Below are 16325 nucleotides of genomic sequence, written 5' to 3' on the forward strand. Positions count from 1 at the left end.
TATATAAAGGTTGAAAGAATTGCAGCGTTAGTTGATCACAAGCTGAACATGAGCCAGCAGTGTGATGCAGCTGCTAAAAAAACGAATGCTGTGTTAACAGAAGCATTCATTTCTAGGCTGCAGGAAATGATTCCATTCTGTTCTGTGCTGGCCAGGGTTCACCTGGAATACCATATCCAGAACTTGTAGGTCCCGTTCTGGGCCCTGCATTTCAACAAGGATGTTGACAGACTAGAGTGCATGCAGACAGTGTGACCAGGATGGTGAAGGTTCTGGAAACCAGAGGAAAGCTAGAAAGACATGTTTAGTATGAAAGATTAAGGAGATACACAATTGCTGTCTTCATATATCTAATTATTAGGCTTTTTGTTGGCTTGGTGCCATATAAATAAACTGACTGGCATATATCTAAAGGGACATCATATAGAAAATGAAACAGAATTTTTCTGTCTTGCTACAGAGAACAATGTATGGAAATTACACTGGAATACATTTTGGCTAAATATTAGGAGAAGCTTCCTAATGCTAAAAGCTGTTCAGTAGTGGAAAACCCTGCCTTGGGGGGTGGTAGATTCTTTTTCACTGAAAGGCTGTAAGCAGAGGATAGATGACAATCTGCTAAGCAGTGTACATAAAATACTCTTGCAGTGAACAGTTGGATATATTAATGTCTCAAAACAGTTTGATATCTTCATGTTAAGGTCAGGCAGTCCTTGTTCCATAGCCAGGATTTGGTACGGAGGTCAAGCCAGTAATACAGGTGTCTTTATTATTTTTAATTTGGGGTGAAAAGACAAATTACCTTCTTGACAGATAAGTGTCAAAATTTCAGATTTGGGTACTTGTTTCTTCCAGGAGTCAGCTTCATTTCTGAGTACTTCCAATCCAGTCCTTGTTGGGTTACCCATGCAAACCTGGAGCAGTTGACAGTCTCTTTGGTAGCTGAGCTATTCTGCAGAGCTGCTGCTTGAGGGAAGGGAGGAGGGAAGATCTGGCTGCCTTCCAATTGTCTTGGAGTTCTGTCAGAAGGAAACATGCATCAAAACAGGTGCATGGAGCATGATACAGGCAGTCTGCCATGGACCTTGGTCCTGCACGTTCACTGTCAAGTTGGTTCAATGTTGAGAGCATCACTGAGCAATTTGCCAGAGTGTGTTTTTCCTCTCTGTGCATTTTGCAGTAAGCTCTCCTCCATTAAGGCTGTCTGAAACAGTGCAGAGAGTGATGAGGTCCTCTTTGCCACCGGTTGCTGGGCCAGTTAAAAAAACAAACCTGTTATTTAGGCACAGTTAATATAACTTCAGATGTGGTCCCTGGTATGGGGCAATGTTTGTGGAAGAATTCATATATAAACGAAGAGAAGTTCTTGCAGTCTGTAACTAAAAGTGGAATTCTAGGTGTGGCTATGAAGATGAAAGGAGTGGAGCTGTGCAAATCACATGGACTCAGTTCTGAGATTCTCTGAATCTAAAGTGATCACCCTTAGTGGCTTTTTCTTGAAGACCTCCAAGGGTAGTGATTTTATGCCATCTCTCTTAGGAGCTCGTTTTGTTTCTATGCTGCCTGGAATGTCCTGTCTAGAGTTTATATAGTTGTTTCAAATGTTTTTAAGCCCAATTTATTCCCCCAAAACAAATCTGAGTCAGCGGATGATGACAAATTTAAAACAATAAAATAGCCTCTCAGTTTAAACAAAATACAAATCCAGCTTGGATGATTGGAGCTGATGTACAGGTATATACAGGAAGGCAAAGTCATTGTATGTGGCTTGCAGGTTGTGGGGGGCTTTTAAAGATAGGTGCAGGCACCTTGAATTGAATCTAGAAGCTTGTAGGTAGCCAACATAAGAATCTGTAATGATACTAGCATAACAACTTACTCCTGATGGCAAATGGCTGCAACATTTTGAACCAAGTGCAATTTCAGGATACCTTCAAGAGCAGCTCCATGTACAGTAGCCAAGCCTAAGGGCCATCTGACTTTATCTGAAGCACAATGTCAAGGCCTGCCCTAGTCCAATCTGCACTTGGGAAGAAGATGCCTCAGAAGAGGAGTTTCTTGCTATGTGGTCCACCCAGAAGCTCCAGGGTGGACCACATTTCTTGTTCAAGTCCCCTTGGAATCAGCAGGCCAGGAAACCCCTCTGAATAGATCTGGCCACCTCTTGCACCTCCAGAGTTTTTTTCAGGTTTGAAGAAAGGTGGAGAGCCAGAGGCAAAGTCTGGAACAGGCAGAGAACTGCATACTTGGCAGATTAAAGTCTCCATTTCCACTCCAGTCTCTTGGCAAGATCAAGGACCCAACACTAGAACTTAAAAGGAAGAAAGACCTAGGTCTCGCTACAGGAAATGATGGGACTTTCTGTTCCATATCTTGAAGATAAGTCTAAAACTTAGTTGGCTCAGAATTGATGCAAACCTGGAGTTTCTTCCTGGATGAAACGTTAGCAAGAAGCTTAAAGAGTGCTTTGATGACCAGTGAAATTGTTCAGGAAGGTTTTGTGTATTGCTAACCAACACTAATTTTAAAAACATACTGGGGTTGGAGCAAGAGAAGAATTGCCCACATCTTTTTGTTAGTGTGGAGTAGCACTGTTCTTTTTTTTTGTTAATGGGAAGAAAAGCATACAAAGCTTAAAGGACCTGTTGAATTTTCCCCTCACTTCCAGTTATTCAAGGCGTGGAAGCCATCTTACAAAAAACAATGGCAACTTCCTTTCAACTAATTCCAACTCCAGATAGCTCCCCTTGCCCTTCCATGGTTGAGCCATTTAACAAAATGCAAACTCCAGGGCATGCATTGCGCCTGCATTCACTGAACTTGTGAAAAAGGCATTGGTGTACACAGGGGGGGGTTTTTTGTAGCAGGAACTCCTTTGCATATTAGGCCACAGACTCCTGATGTAGCCAATCTTCCTGGAACTTAGTACAGAGCCTACTGTAAGCCCCTGGGTGTACGGTATATATTTGATTTTTTTTTATTTGTGTGTTGGGTAATTCTCATGTTACATTCAATGCATGCACACTTATTCAGGACCTGCATTCATTGCTACTTGTTAATAGAGTTACTGTAAGTCCACTTTATGGGGAACATCAGTATTGATGATCAACATGGTTTTCAGGGAAGCTGATTCTTTGTTACTGGTTTTGTTATTGAAGCTTTCCCATAAGCTTCCTGGGATGCCAAGGATCTCTTGAGACACAGGGCATTTTCGCACTGACCTTTTACTGGCGCGACCACCCTCCTCACGCCGGCGGATCTGCAGGGATTTCGCACCAGAAGCGCCGGCGCAGCCAAAAGAGCCGGCTACTTCCGTCGCGAAACCCGCTCAAACGTTTTCCTGCTTCTTGGCGGTTTCCGTTTGAGGTGGTTTCAGGACGGAAGTTGCCGGCTCTTTTGGCTGCGCCGGCGCTTCTGGTGCGAAATCCCTGCAGATCCGCCGGCGTGAGGAGGGTGGTCGCGCCAGTAAAAGGTCAGTGCGAAATCAGCCACAGTTTTGGGGGGGAAAACCCACTTGTGTTGTGGATAGACTGTTGGCCTTAGATTGAGGAAACCTGGGCTCAGATCCTTGCCCAGCTGTGAAGCTGGACCTGGTGGGGTGGCTGTGAATGAGTCATTTTCTTTCAGCCTGTTCTACACCACAGGCATGTTGCAATGATAAAGTGAGATACCCCTCATAAATGCTTCTTGTGGTTCCTTAAAGAAGAGATGGGATATAGTTCTGGTGTGAACAAAAAGAAATATTAAACCATTTATATCATCTGAAGCCGGTGAGAATTAACGGGTCTGCTGCAACTGTGCAGGATTGCACCCAGAATCAAGGAATGACAGTGGTCGGCCAGAATGGTGTTTCTCTTGAAGATGGAAAATCATTGATAATGCTATTTTGTCAATAGTCACCATAAATATTCATAGCTTGGCAGAGTAATTTATGCCCTATGGTAAAATGCTTGACCTCATAAGTCTTTTTTTTCTCCATGGCTCTTTCACACGGAAAAGCAGGTTTTAATGTGCTTAATAGAAAGTCAGCAAAGATTGTAAGCATAGACTTCAATGTGCTTGTATCAAGTTCAGATTTCATTGCAAACCAAGCTATTTAGTCACTTAAAATCACAATTCCAGCTAGATAAGAGTCTGTAACAGCAAAGTAAAACAGATACCTTCAGGTCTAACAAAATTGATACCAGCACAAGCATTTGCGAATCAGCTTGTACTTCCAACAGATGTGTTGGGGTATATGTCTGTTAGTTGGATGTATCTGTTAGCTGGATATACCTGTGTTTCTTTTGTGTATATAAAAAACATTGATTTAATGGATATACACTAAAAAGCATCTTGTTGCATGTATGCTGTGACTTGGAGCAAAAAAAAAAAAAAAGCTTATGCTGCAATTAATATTAGATTTTTGTCTGGGTTGGAAGTCCCTCACATTCACCTACTCTAGAGGAGACTGGAGCAAGAGATGTCCTTACCCAGGCACCTCTGAGGCAGGCAGCCCAACCAACAGTTGTGGGGGGAGGATCAAGGGCAAGGCCATGCTCAGAGATGAGCCAGCAGCAGCACATGCCTCAGAAGAGAGGTGGTAGGCCCAGCTCATGCCTCAGAAGGAAATAAGGTTGCCAGGTTTGTGTTGGAAAATACCTGGAGATGTTGGGGGTGGATCTGGAAGAGGATGGGGTTTGGGAAGGGGAGGGGAGGGGCCTCAGGATGGTACAATGCCATAGAGTCCACCCTTCCAGGCAGCCGTTTTCTCCAGGGGACCTGACTTTTGCCAGCTGGAGATCAGTTGTAAAAGTGGGAGATCTCCAGGCCCCACCTGGAGGCTGGCAACCCTAGATGGGAAGTGGGGATCAGGCAATAGGCTGTCCCTGGGAACAAGCCAGGGGCCTGGCAGCAGCTGCAGTCTCTTGGGGGCCTGTGCAGGCAGGCAGAACAGCCTCTTAAGACCTCATGGCAGGGCAGAAGGGAGGGCCTAGCCAGGGAGGCCGTTGGCTCAGATTGGGAGTCAGCCAACCCCCAGGCAATCCTTTGTTGGGCTTGGTCAGAGAAGGCCAAGGAGGAAGGGCCAGACTGCTCCCATGATGCTTGGATGGAGAGGGTCAAAGGTGAGCTAGAACACCTGCCTGGATGACAGGGTGGATGGAGCGGGTCAAGGGAGAGCTAGAACCCTTATCTCTCTATACTTGAGGCTTAACCAAGGTTGAGCCAAAAAAAAAAGGAATGCTGGAAGATAGGGTTGCTAACCTCCAGCTGGCACCTGGAGATCTTCCACTCTTACAGGATCTCTGGATGACCAAGATCAGTTACCCTGGAGGGAAAAAATGGCTGCATTGTAGGGTGGACAGGCATTATACCCTGCTGGGGTCCCTCCCCTTCCCACGTCCACCCCTCCTCAGGCTCCACCCCCCAACCCAGTGTTGGTAATCTTACTAGAGGGTGCTTTGTCCCTGAACTACAACCTGCCACTGAGGGCATCTGGCAACTTTAAGGTGCCACAGAACTACTGCTTTATGTTACTGAACGTGGCAAACTTTTTGATTTTTTTTAAATGTTAAAATAAGTTGATTTTATTTTTTAATTACACTACATGCCATTTTTTAGCTCTGTAGTATTTATATGGGTTTTGATGTGTATTCTGCCATATTCAGGCAAGATTATTGTTCTTATGATTGGCTGCTAGCTGCTATTCCTTTTGCTAAGTGTGCAGTCTACTTGTTTGAGCAGTGATGCAGCTGTGTGGTTGCCAGGTCTGGGTTGGGAAATACTTGGAGATTTGGGGGCGGGGGGGAAGAAGCCTGGGGGAGGGCAGAATTTTTGGATGGAGGGACCTCAGATGGTCTAATGCTCTTTTTTAAAAAAAAGTATGTCCCATTTTTTTTCTGATTTGGAAATCAGAGAAGCTAATGCGATAGAGCCCACACTCCATAGCAGCTGTTCTCCAGGAGAACTGATCCAAGTAGCCTGGAGATCAGTTGTAATTCTGGGAGATCTCCAAGCCCAACCTAGACACTGGTAACCCTAGTTTATGGCTCTGATGTAGTGAGTGGTGATGGAGCCGTGAATTTATGGCTCTTATTATGCAGCTCTTGTGAATGAGCTCTTTTGGGGGGAGGAGGGGGGAATTACCATAAATCAGTCTCAAGCACACATCATCAGAGGTGAACACTGTACTAGGGAGTCCCTTGGTGTAGCCTTGCTTCAGTGGTCCTACCGTTTTTGAAATCACCTGAAAGCAGTTAAGAGAGTGTATGAGGACATTGCCTAGCAACGGCACAGTGCTGGTTTGTTGATCTCCTCCTCCTCTGCTTCCCAGGGACAGACACTCATTCAATAATAATGGTGACAGAGAAGGTGGGTTGTGTGTGCTGAATGAGGACAAGGGGGGAAGTGGTAGGCGTTTTCCATTTGCCCTCTTCCCCTTTTCTCTTGCTCACATCCATTTCTGCCCTTCATTGGCTAGGTGCATTACAAGCATCCCCCCCCCCCCCCCATATGGGAGGACCACACCATTTGACAGTGTATGCTGACCCACACATGGAAGCCCTTTTGTTATCTGTTTGTTATGTTTTCCCCAACAGACTACTCCCAGAATACCCTCCCCAGATTTCTCTTGCAATGAGACAGTGCTGCTTCTGTGGTAGTGTGAAATCTCTGCAGATGCCTTCTCCATTTGACAAAAAGCAACTTTGCATGTTTGGGACACTTATCTGCAAGAGCCACGGTTTACTTTTTGCAAGAATAAGAAGTTCCTGTGTGATATTCATTCCTGTGGGATATGGGAACAGGTTTGGATAGTTTATCTCTTATGGCTGCCAGTACAGCCCAGTGGCAATGGAGCTCCAGCAAAGCAGGCTTCCCTGCATTTTTCTTGCATCAGCCCCTGGCAACAGCCCTTCCCCCATGTCACCATGGACTTTTCCAGATTTTTATTAAAAAATGGCTCATAAATATTTTACACTGCTGTAACATTTATAGCAATCTGTCTGTCAGGTTCTCTGAGGCCTTAGTTTTCATGTAAAACAAAAAGTCTCTGCCCCATTTCTTTGTGGAGATATAAGGGGTAAAGCATATGTCAGCATTAAAAGGAACTGGAGCCTCTTTAAAAAATAAAATCTGAGGATTCAGAGAACATAAAATACAGATTGTTATGATATTATCTTATGCCAGTTGCTGTGTGTGTGTGTTTTAAAGGCCTCTGCTGGTGAAATGATACAGAAGTGGGTGGAATCAAGAAGATATGGACTTTTGCATCCATATGGGTGCAAGTCCAGCTTCACAAAACATCACAGCAAAGCAGGCTAGCAGAAATTATGAGAACAGACATGGAAATGTACAGAAACAGCATGGTGTTGTGGAGCAGGGGTGGGAGGGAAGATTCACCAGTAGTATCCAAGCTGTGGCAGGTATAGTCTTGCTGATCAATGAAGTCTCAAGACTGTTCAGTTTTCTTTTCACCACTCCTTTCTTTATGAGATCCTTCATGAGAGCTTGGTAACCTGTTGCTATATCTATGATACTTGTCCATAACAGCAAATATGGGGTCTTCATTCACAAATTGCAGTAACTGGTTGTATCTAATGATAACCTTTCTATGTATAATATTCCTCTAAAATAAGAAATGTCATTGGATATTTTCTCTGAGAAGAAACCTGACTGGCCAAATACAAAGATAAAGGGGTATTGTTTCTGGGTCTATTTTTAGTGAAAAGAATACTGAAAGGGGGGGTGGGAATGTTAATTACTCAACAGGTGCTGAGGAATAAAAAAACAAAAAACCCCAAGCTTCCTCCACTACAGCTCCAGCAATAAAAGCAGAGATGACCTTATTAATCCTGCATATTCGACTGGATTTCCCCCCTATATTCTAGTTCAGTGATTTTAATGAACTCCCATATATAGGTATGAATATTAACGGGGCACTTAAAAGCTTTGATTTGTTCAACTTTCTCTTTTGCGAGCATGTCGGAATTTACTTCCATTTTCCCTCCTCAATAAATTGGTGTTATATTCTATATGTTGGCTCTCAATGAATGTGATGATGGTCAATCCACCCTGAGCCCGTCACAGGAAAGGGCAGAATATCAATTTACTAAAATAAATATAGTTGAGCTCTGAATGTTGTAACATTTCAATAAAGTGTATGTGTAAATTTGTCAAACATAATAAATACTACGATTTTTGTATTGCTTTATTGTTTACCCAGAAGTAGGGGTGTGCAAAAAACCAAAAAAATTCAGTAGTACACAGATTTGGAAATATACGGGGGGGAGGGGGGAATATGGAATCCTGTATATTTCTGAATTCTGTAGTCGGAATAGCTGCATATACGGAAGATGCGCAGCTATTTCCAAATATATGGCCCCATTATACCCTATGGGCCATTGAAATCAATGGCAAATAGGGTATATTTGAAGCCGCCTGGAGTGGAGGGGGTTTGAGGGAGAGCCCCCAAATTTGCAGGGGACCTGCAGGGGACTCTCCCCTACAAACCCCCCAATTCCCAAAAAGATTGGGCCAGGGGGTCCAATTCCTGGGGCACCCAAAGCCAAACCTAACTTCACACCACAGAATCTCTATAGGACCCAAATGCACTATATACATCTATCTACTCTATGAACCCTGCCACACAAAACACAATCTGCTCAAGGTCTGTAGAGCAAACTGGCTGCAGCAAACCCAGATGCCAGCTCTCCAGCCCTGCCCCAAAGAACGCAGGGAGAGCTGGCCAAGCACAACAAGCATGCTGGCTCTGGGTCTCTCACCCAGGTGCCAGCTTCCCTGTCACAGAACACAATCTATAGATGCCAGCTCTCCAGCCCTGCCCCAAACCATACCATACCATACCATACCATACCATACCAAACCTTTAATGGCATAATAGATTCAGATAAAAATACACAGAATATAAAAATTTAAACATTGGAGATAAAATCAAAATAAAACCGAGCTTACAGATACATTCAAACATGCTCAGAATTAAATTTAAGGATGTCAGCCAGAAATTTTGCCACAGCCTCACTAACCACCCCCTCAGTATCACTCAATAAATAATAACAGGGTGGCAGAATAGACAAATCTGGAGAAAAAGAAAGCTTGCCAAATAAATCTTTACGGAGGTTATGGTAAAAAGAACAATCAAGCAATATATGCTGGATTGAGTCAGGGGTATTCGCTCCACAGGAGCAAAGTCTGTCGGCTAAAGGGACTCGCTGATATCTCCCTTGTAAAACTTTGGAGGGAAACGCGTTTAGTCTGGCCAACATAAATGCCCTGCGATGACTTGGAGTGGTTAGGTCTGATAGATAATTGGGCATTTTGCCACAAAAAGCATAAAGACCTAAGGAAGCTGGAGAGCAAGTATAAGGGAGAGTTGGCCGTAATTTCGTTTCCTCCAATTCCCACAGTCTCAGTTTAATACATCTGAAGATATATGACTCTTCAGAGGTAGAAAAATCATCTACCTCTAACCCCAATTGATTGAGTTTAGACAGAAGCACTGCTGTCCAGGACGAAATATATGGGTCTCTTTTCATACAATCAAGAAGGCTGTTGGGATCTGTTCTAAAATGAATTTTGAGCCAGAATTTAAACACTGCAATCCAGGCTTTTGTCTCCACCAAAGACTGACCCACTTCAGAGCAGAGAGCAAAGTAGGACACACATTTTGGCAAACCAAGAATTTGTCTAAAGAATGAGGCTTGAATGCCCTCCACTTTCCTGGTAAAAGCTGAGATCCATATAGGGATACCATAGAGGATTTGGGCAAGCGTTTTGGCTTTGAATACTTTAATAGCTGCTGGAACTAATTGGTTGCCCCTTGCAAAGAAAAACTGTTTAATTTGAGCAGCTGAACACTTAGCCAAGTTGATGGTGTTGTTACGATGTGAAACCCAGCTTAACTTGTGGTTAAAAGTGATCCCCAAGTATTTAAAATTTTTTGTTTGCTCGATTGTTGAATTGCCAATAAACCATCTCTGTGGGCCCCAGCAATTTGAAAAGACAACTACTTTAGATTTGGTATAATTGATAGTAAGTGAATTACAATTACAGTAGTCATAAAAGGCGTTCAAATACCTTTGCAGGCCCACTCTTGTACAAGAGAGGATGGTAGTGTCATCGGCATAAAGTAATAAGGGGACCGCTCGGCCTGCAAGTTTAGGCGGATGACCATTGATAGGGGTCAAAAATTGTGCCAGGTCAGTTAAAAATAAATTAAAAAGATGTGGGGCCAGCACACAACCTTGTTTTACCCCCTTTAACACTGGGATTTTACTAGTCAAGTCACCGCTAGAAGAAAATTTCACTTGGCAAAAGGTATTAGAATGAAGTTTCCTCAAGAGAAACAGCAAACGAGGGTCCATTCCCAGGTAACCAAGCCCCAAACAACACAAGAGAAGCGGTGGACCGCACCTAGCTCCACATCATTCTGTATCTGACACAAAGCAAGAAGCATTTAGACTTAACTTGAGTGATCGATGTTGGCTGGTCTAGGCTCTTTTGCGTTACCCAGGGTGCACCACGAGGAGGCGAGCCAGAGTTGCACCCCAAATGAGGAAGATCACTGGGAGGGCCTCAAATTGTGTGAGAGGAAGGCAACCATTCCTTCTCTTTCAGCTCAGCAGCAACACACCAGTTATCACTGTCCCATTAGCGGGACCTCAGCATTGGTATGGCTGCTGGCTGCCTGTCATCATCAATGGCACCTTCCTCTTTCCTCCTCCTGCCCCTGAAAAAAAAAAACTGGGTTATCCTGGCTGGGCCTGTGGGTGCTGTCGGTTACAGTTGGGGGCTGCAATGGCCCTTTCTGTATTATTAGGCATGTGTGGATGGGGGACTGGGAAAATTTGGATTGCTTTGCAGATTTTAAACCAGCATTCACTTTTGATTTGGGGAGGGATGAGGGGTGGGGGATGCACTGCCAATCAATTTGTGAGTGAGTTTTTGAGCTGTCTTTGGACTCTAGTCTATTTTTAGTGGAGGAGTGTTTTACACCCACCTTCCAAGCACGGGCCAAGAGAGGATGCAGGCACAAGTAGGTGCTCACTTCATTCACTCTCAAACTCTACGTTCGAGGAGCCGAACAGAGGCAAGTTGACCTTCAGGAAGACCAACTGCTCAACTGTCCAAGGTTGCAGGCGATTGCGATGTGGGCAGACAATGTCGCCCATATGCGAAAAGACGTGCTCGCTCTGCACGCTTGTCTGTGGGCATGAGAGCAACGCCTTGGCCATGGAGGAGAGGGCTGGCCAGACCTCCTCCTTCATGACCCAGTAGTCCAAAGGAAACGTTTCCTGCGGCTCGAGGGGCTCCAAAAGATAGTCCCTCACCATCGCAGCACCTGTCTTTGCTCTTGGTTCCCTACCCACTCCTAGAGGGGCCAACGACCAGCCCGATGAGTGTCATCTCAGGACTCTTTGTGGCATGAGTCTGGTGGGAAACACTGCCTAGGAGGTTGGGGATGAACAACAGCAGTGGAAGTGGCAGATGAGCTGCTTCCACCCCTCTCCTCCTCACCTACCAGCACTGGGCCTGCCCTGACTCTGGAATGCTCGACCTTCTGGGAGAGCTCGTCTCGCCAGTGATTGAGCTCGTTGGCCCGCTCGGCGACTGTGCCCTTAAGGCATGGGTCTAACATGGTCGCCATCATGTTGACCTGATCCTGGGTGAAAGTCTGAAAGTGGGCCTCAAGCCCTTCCTGCAGCCTAACAACCAGGGCATGCACAAGTGGAAGAACGTCTGCATGGCCTTGAGCTGGCACTAGAAATGAGGCCAGGTCCTCACGCACCATCTGGACCATGGGGACGACCAGTGTGATGCTCGCCGTGTCAGACGAGAGCATTTCTCTGTGGGTCTTGAAGGGCTGAAGAACCTCCACAGTCTGAGAAATGACCACACAATCCTCTTGGGTGAGACGGTTCTCATCCCGAAAGACCCTCGTCTCAGAGACAAAGGCATCCAGGGCTGCTCTCTGTTCCACCATGAGCTCCAGCATGGCACAGGTGGAGTTCCAGTGTGTGCTGACGTCACCGATCAGGTGGTGCCCTGGCACGCCTGTCAGTGTCTGTTTCTCACGCAGCCGATATGAGTCCGTATTGCTGCGTGAGAAGTGAGCCGTAATGTGCCGACACTTCTGGAGCAGAAGTCGGTACTCATGGGTCGCGGCTAGATACCGACGATCCTGGCTTTTCGTCTGGCCCAATGCGTCCTTAACCACGAGGTGGAGAAGGAGGGCCACGCAAGGAAGGCGTTTTAGGCCCTGACGCTGGACAGCCGCCTTGATGTTGGAGCCACCATCAGTCACCACGAAGCCCATGGTGACGTCCCCGCTGCCTACCCAGCCCTCTAACTGCCATGAGAGGATGGCTCTGAGAGTGTCCGCCGTGTGCGACATGTCGACTGCTTCGGCGTGCAGAAAGGCCCAGCGATAGCTGGCCTGGCAACCCTGACCCTGCCTGCTGCTACTGCTGCCACCCCCACACTGCACTGCCCCCAGCTCTCTGGGTTGCCACCAATGCGCAGTCAGGGAGAGATACCCCTTGAACACATGTTGGGAGCTCCAGATATCTGAGGTGAAATGAACAGTCCCCCCGGCAGCACGGCACAAATGCTCCTTCACAGATCTGGTCGCCCTGAAAACAGCTGGCACAATCGTCCTGCTAATGGTGGTTCTCACAGGAACTTTGTACCAGGGCACCAGGTACTCGAGCAACCCTAGCTCCCCAGGATTCTCAATCACTGAAAATGGAAGCCCATGGGTGATCGACCTGGCAAGGTTCCAGGCGATCACCCTCCTGCCATATCTGATTCCCCCTCCTAGCACACAGGTGCGTCCCCCACCAAACATCTCAGGCAGAGATGCCTGGTGTCCCTGTACTCCCACGGAACGCTCCTGGAGAGCGGAGGTAGTCGCGATGGGACGGACCTCCTGGCTGGGTGGTGTTGGCCGCTTGGGCACCACAGCACCAGCCTGCTTCTCCCCCTTAAGAAGCCCTGAAAACACCCTTAAGGGTGGTGCTTCTGCAGGTGATTCCGCATCTTCCCTGGAGTCAGGTGGGCAGGGTCCTGCCCACGACTGATCCAGGCCCTGCTCAGCTGGCACTGCACATAGCGTGGATCCTCCATAAGTTGGAAATGCTTCCAGACTTCGGAGGTGAACGGATGCCCAAACTGACTGGCAGCTTGGGTGTCCTGAGACACCTCCTTTGAGGTGCTCGGGGCAGACATATCGTGTGTCGGGGTGGCAGGAGGGGCTAGCCGCTGGGGGGAAGTGGGCAGAGATGGAGGCACCTCGTGTGTCTCCATCTCTTCCCCCTCCATTCCATGCGGCCTCCACTCCTGGTCACCCCCTGAAGGACTGCTGGTGCCTGAAGAAACCGAAGAAGGGGGCTGGTCCTCCTCAACCTGCTTCTCCTCCAGCTCCTGCACGACACTCTGCACCCTCCTTGGGGTGATCATTTTGGACAGAAAACTGTCCCCAAAGCTCATCTCCAAGGAAGGCTGCTCTTGCTGCCCCTCTTCCGGCTGCTGAGGCCAAGTGACATCAGCTGGAGGAGAGACTGCCCGAGCAGCAGACCCCTGCTCAGTGCCAGTATCTACCCTGCTCAGTGCCAGTATCCAAGGCGGGCCTTCTTCATCGCACTCTGGCCAGACGTCGGAGTGCTGGAAGGCGGCTGTGGAGTGGCCCCACGCACAGGTGGGGGGGAGACCTGGGTCCTCCCCCTTCCCTCCACCCCTCTAGTCTTCTCCTTGGCCTTGCCCCCAAGGCCCCTCTTCTGCTGCCTGTCACTCATGTCACCCTTGGCCAGTCTCACACAGCCTGAACTGAGAATGGGGTTTTTTACAAACAGTGGCCCTATACACAGGTGGGGGGGGGACTGGGTCCTCCCCTCCACCCCTCTAGTCTTCTCCTCGGCCTGCCCCCAGGGCCTCTCTTCTGCTGCCTGTCACTCATGTCACCCTTGGCCAGTCTCACACAACCTGAACTGAGAGTGGGGTTTTTTACAACCCCCCCTCCCAAGAACCAGAAGTGAAAAGGAACAACAGCAGCACAACACAGCAGCAGCAAATCAAACACATAATCATTTTAAAACAGTAAAAAAATTAACTTTTAACAATACAGGAACTTTACCAACCCCTCCCCCCCAAAAAAAACCCCTTCACCCTAAGCCCATGAAATCCAAGCCACCCAAATCAGGAAAAGTAAAAGGACACTGCACTTTTAAAAGTCCTCTCACTAAAGTAAAGTCAAACCCTAACCTCAAATAAGCTACCCATCCAAATCTGGATAAGTAAAGGGACTCTGAGTCTTAAAAAGTCCTTTTACTTTTAGCCGAACTAAAATAAAATCAAGAACCCCAAGACTGTCTTACCTTAGATGTCTTCTCTTCTTCAGGCAGGTCAGGCAAGGCTGAGAGAGAGCAGCAGCAGCTGAGGCCAAGGGCCAGCACAGCACAATCTCTCTCACACCAACACAGCAGCAATGGAATGGAGTCCAGTCAGGCAGACTCCTTAAAAATGTTCTCTGGCGCTACACAGAGCAGTTTCAAAAAAATACCACTGCTCTGTGATTGGCCAGAGAACAGTGTTTACTTGGATACCCAAGTAAACAAAAGAACAACAATGTTGCTGATGGCTGGGGGATTAGCCCAGCCATCAGCTACACAACAGCCCTGCGAAGCATGCATTTGCATTGCATTTTGCCAATGCATGCTTTGGATTGGCTGCTGGGGCTCCTCTCCCCCTCCCCCTCCCTTCCTGATCCCATGGAGGCTATGGGAGATGCGGGAAAAGGCTTCCAAAGGCAGGAAAGGAGGCAAGCAGCTTCCCTGAGGCTGCAGAAGCTCCTTTCCCGCCTTTTACATTGACTTCCGAATACTTCCGAATATTGATTTGGAAGTATATGGGAGCCGTATATGGCTCCCGTATAATGCTTGCAAATTGGATTTGGAAGTATACGACACCATATACTTCTGAATTGGGGTATTCGGTGATCTATTTGGTTCGGCCGAACTGAATGCATACCCCTACCCTAGACTTGATGGTGTTTTACACACACACACACACACACACACATGCATGGAGGCGGAGTGTGTGTGGCTTTTAACACACATCTGATTAAAGTCTTTGCAGAGTATGCTGTCTCAGCCTGAGGACTTGGCAATATGTAGTTAGGTGCAGTAACTGAAACAAAGCCTTCCTAGTAACTGTTTGGTGCCTTAGCTGCTAAATTACAGTTGTGCTGTATCAGGCACCAGGTCAAACAAGATGAGTTGTTAGAAAATCTCTGAATATCCAGTGTATGTTTAATAGCTGCAGACCAACCAGAACATCAGAAAAGAGTAAGTTTGCAGAATTCTTTACTGTGCTAGAGAATCTTGAAAAAAATGAGGTGTTTCAGGAAAAGTTCCAAGGTTGTTGTTTGTGAAGTTCTGCAAAGGGAGTATCAGCACATGCTTAATTCAGGCTAACTGTGCAAAATACATTCCAGGTTGTACAACAGGTTAAGGGGGCAGTGAAGTGTGTAAGAATCATAGGAAAAGAGATGTTAATTTAATAGGAAGTCTTCAAAGACACAGGTAACTATGGCTAGAAGCTGTATTAGTAGATGAACCAGCTAAAGCTTTAGTTGACAGATTAACTGTGCTGTGATTTAAGTAGGACTTTCCTTCCTAACAATGGGGAGCACCTTTTTTTGAGGCCTTGGAAGAAGAATACCAAGCTCACAACTAAATAGAGTTTTCTTAATTTGTATTTATTAATCAAATGCCTGATTTGATTCAATACAAATACTTATTTGAATCTTCCTCAGTATGTAAAAGGTAACTTGTTCATGTGAAAGGTAAAGGTATTCCCCTTGCAAGCAACAAGTTATTACCGACCCACAGGGTGACATCACATCGTGATATTTTCTTGGCAGACGTTTTGTTATGGGGTGGTTTGCTATTGCCTTCCCCAGTCAACTATGCTCTACCCCCAACAAGCTGGCTACTCATTTTGCCTACCTTGGAAGTCTGAGTCAATTCTACGCTAACTACCTTGAACCCAGCTTTCACTGGGACCAAATTCCGGTTGTGAGCAGAGCTTGAACTGCAATACTTACTACTCTGCACCACAGGGCTCCTCATAAAAAATTGCTCATGTACATTGATGCAATTTGGATGGGAGAGGAAGAATACAGAGAAAGGAGGGATTATCCCTATAACTCCTGCCAAGTTTTTGCTACAAGAAACTGGCCTTTCTTCACCATTTAGCTTCCGAGATCTCCTCTGATCTCGGAAGCTAAATAGGGTCAGCCCTGTCTAGTATTTGGATGGGAGACCTCCAAG

At 46.5% G+C, this 16325-nt stretch overlaps 1 protein-coding gene across 2 annotated transcripts in view; it reads left to right on the forward strand.

The window, feature by feature from the left end:
• The window catches only part of CSMD2 (CUB and Sushi multiple domains 2), an 831733-nt gene that overhangs the window by 10242 nt on the left and 805166 nt on the right, over window positions 1-16325 (forward strand). The window lies entirely within an intron of this gene.

The sequence above is a fragment of the Heteronotia binoei genome, chromosome 17 (genome assembly GCF_032191835.1).
Source record: "Heteronotia binoei isolate CCM8104 ecotype False Entrance Well chromosome 17, APGP_CSIRO_Hbin_v1, whole genome shotgun sequence".
Classification (NCBI taxonomy): domain Eukaryota; kingdom Metazoa; phylum Chordata; class Lepidosauria; order Squamata; family Gekkonidae; genus Heteronotia; species Heteronotia binoei.